Here is a 3,485-nt window from a genome sequence, read left to right as displayed (position 1 = left end):
CCTGAAGACACAAGCCTTGTTTTTTTTTTTTTTTCCAATGAGTGAGATCCTTTTAGCCTCTTCCTCAGCAGTAATCCCTGTGAACCTCTACACCCATCTGGGCCTAACTCTTATTTCTTCAGTTTATAGGAATCTCTCTCTCTGGGTTCCTGCAAAGTCTTTTGTTTTGTTTTGTCTTGTCTTCCTTTGTTTCATTTTTTAAGACAGGGTTACTCTGTAGCTTTGGAGCCTGTCCTGGAACTAGCTCTTGTAGCCCAAATTGGCCTTGAACTCACAGAGCTCTGCCTGCCTCTGCCTCCCGAGTGCTGGGATTAAAGGCGTGCGCCACCACTGCCCGTCCTGCAAAGTCTTTATGGGCGTGGCATGAAAAAAGTACTAGAGACTTTGCAGTTCAGGAGAAAGGATTTTGGTTTGACTGGAGGAGGTGGCTTCAGAAGGCTGGATCCTTGGTGTGACCTTGCCAGAGGTCATAAGGCTGACACTGTCCACCCAATAACTGTCACTGCCCTCACAAATAGTCTGCTAATCAAATGATCGCTTGCCTTTGTCCTCTGTCTTACAGCGCCCAACCCCAGTCCATATTTAAGACACAATGGTTGCTGCAAGTTCAACCCCTGAGGGAAAATATTTTGTGGATTTAGCTATAAGTAACACAATTTGATCCCAACAGCAGAACTACACAATATTTGTATCTGCAAAACATCATACACAACAAATGTCCTAACAGAATGCCTACAAAGTGTAAAATGTTACTTTCTTTAGGAAAAGTGGTCTCTTAGGGGGGAGAGCGAGCTTCTTTGACAGGGGTGGGCATGAGTTTACAGAACCGCTGCTATGGATACAAGGCCCAACAGAGAGATTTCAGCAGCAAAGTGCCACCCGTTCAGTAGTTCCTAGGTCCACCAAACCTGGCGCTGGGATAGGTAGCCTAAAGCGACAGAATCTCTTGAGAGGCTGATAGTTTATTTACTGGGAGACCCAGAAACGTAAACAAATGGAAGAAGCTAGGAGCAGGCCTGGGACTGCTCCCCGTGTGAGTCTGGGGCGCGAGTTAAAGGGAACCAAAAGGAGCAGAATCTGAAACTGGACCCAAACAACCTTAAAAGTTTTTTGCTAACGTCACCTTTTGGTCTCCCCACTGATTTCCACTCCTTGCGCGGAGCACACTGTGGGGATTTTCACTCTGAGCACTCTTGGTCACAAATCTGTTACAGTTCTAGCAACCTTAGGCCTGCTTGGGGAAGAGCCTGCCCTCTTCCCTCCATCCCCGATGACATTCCCGTGACTACTGGAGGGCTGGGCACTGTTTACCTGGCTGCTGAGGACTTCTCTCTGCTCGTGGTTGTCTATGAGCCATCACTGGGCACAGGCCTCTGAAGTCCATTCGTTCTACTGGAAGCCATCCTTGGCCCAGACTGTTCTGTTCTGCCCAGTCACTTCCTTTCCGTAGCTGAGGAGGTAATTTCAGGGCTCCTGCAAATCTTAGGAAGAGCCTTCAGGAAAGAGGCTCCCGGATATTGTTATGTGGACTTGGAACGATGTCATCTCAGTTTTCTACCTCCCTTTTTACAAAATAGTTTTAACTAAAATAGAATTTGTCACTTCCCCCTTCCCTTTTTATCCTCTAGCCCCTCCCAATTCCCTTCCCTCAAGCTCCTTCCACACCTCCCACTCTTAAATTGATAGCCTCTTTTTGTTAGACACTCGCACATGTGTATACACACACACACATATATATGCACAAATACATTAAATACAAGTTGCTGAGTCTGTTTTTATTGTTTGTGAGTATATGGCTTCAGGGCTGACCACTTTGTGTTGGATTCCCAGTAAAAGGGGCTCATCCTTGGAAGAGGCTAATTCTCCCTCTCTCAGCAGTTCTTTTTCTAGGGATGGGACCCATGAGATAGCCCCAGTTCTGTGTTAGCATGTCTGTTGATACTGGCGGATTGTCTGGTTTTGTTTATGCAGCCATTTCTAGGAGAGACTGTTTCAGAGCAGACTTCCTGACATGCTGGTTCTTACGATCTTTTTGTTTCCTCTTCCATGATGTTCCCCAAGCCATAGATGCAGGAGCTGTGCTGTATGGGTTTCCACTGGGGCTGGGTGGATCCACTGATCTCTACATTGTGTTCAGCTGTGTTTTCCACCATGGACTCCATTCGCTGCCAAGAGAAGCTTCCTCCTCTTTTGTGTTTTTGAGACAGGGTTTCTCTGTGTAGCTCTGACCATCCTGGAATTCCCTCTCAAGACCAGACTGGCCTTGAACTTAGAGATCTGCCTACCTCTGCCTTTCGAGTGTGGGGATTAAAGGTGTGAGCCACCACTGTCTGGCTAAGAGAAGCTTCTTTGATGAGGAGTGGTAGCTACCCTTCCCTGCAAGTTTAAGAATACTATTTAAAATGTAATTGGGAGTTAGGCTGGTCTAACAAAGTGGTAGCAACAGATTCTCGTCTATGATCCTTGACCGCATTAGTCCCAGGAAGCTGGGCTAGGTTTCTAACATGGGGTGTGATTTTGCTGCTGTTGAGTGCTGTTAGCTACCACCAATGTGAGAGCCACTCTTGTGGCTCTATGGATATTTTGCCATAATACTGTTGTGCTTCAGAGGCATTGCAGCTGGTTACGTGTCTTGCCTTCTTTAACTGTGAAATGGAGAAGGCAGTATCCATCTCATGTGATGTGATTTCCCATAAGAATATGAACTGAGCCCCGTTGTCACCATCACCACACTCATCTCATTCTTCACTATCACAACCGTCCTCCACCATCATCAAGATTAAAGGCAGTGCTATCGCTCTTCTGTTTGCTTTGCTTCTCTGTTCATCTAGAGAACATCCAAGAAGAACTTTGAGGCCCACGTTTATAGGATCCTGTTTTTCCTGTTTTTATTTCTGGAATTGCAGTCCTGAAGCACAGGGCACAGATAGAATACCTGAAGACAAAATCAGTGATTTTTTAAAAGACGTTATCAGTGATTGTTTCCAGACATGTATTTACTCTGTGGCCCAGGCTGGTACTCACTATGTACCCTAGGTTGGCCTTAAACTTATGTTGATCCCCCAGCCTCAGCTTCCCAAGTGCTGGACTAAACAGCACAAATTGCCTTATCCAGCTGCATTAACTGATTTAATGCCAGTTAACCTCCTTTTTATTGCTTTTAAAAACTACATTCAAAATGTCTTCTGAAAATGCCTAACAAATATCAAAATGGACAAAGTGAGTACTTGAATCCTCTCCTCCCATTTCATAAGGGCAAATGCCTTTATTAATATAGTATGAATTCTTTTGACTATTTTTCATTATACATTTAAAAATCAGAATACTGGATATTCTGTAATGGTAGAATAAAAAGTTGAGTATGCATGTGTATGGTGTGGGTATGTGCATATGACAGCATGCATGTGTATGGTGTGGGTATGTGCACATAACAGCATGCATGTATATGGTATGGGTATGTGCACATGACAGCATGCATGTGTATG

This window comes from Microtus ochrogaster, unplaced genomic scaffold (assembly GCF_000317375.1).
Source record: "Microtus ochrogaster isolate Prairie Vole_2 unplaced genomic scaffold, MicOch1.0 UNK60, whole genome shotgun sequence".
NCBI lineage: Eukaryota > Metazoa > Chordata > Mammalia > Rodentia > Cricetidae > Microtus > Microtus ochrogaster.
Note: the sequence above shows the minus strand (reverse complement) of the source record.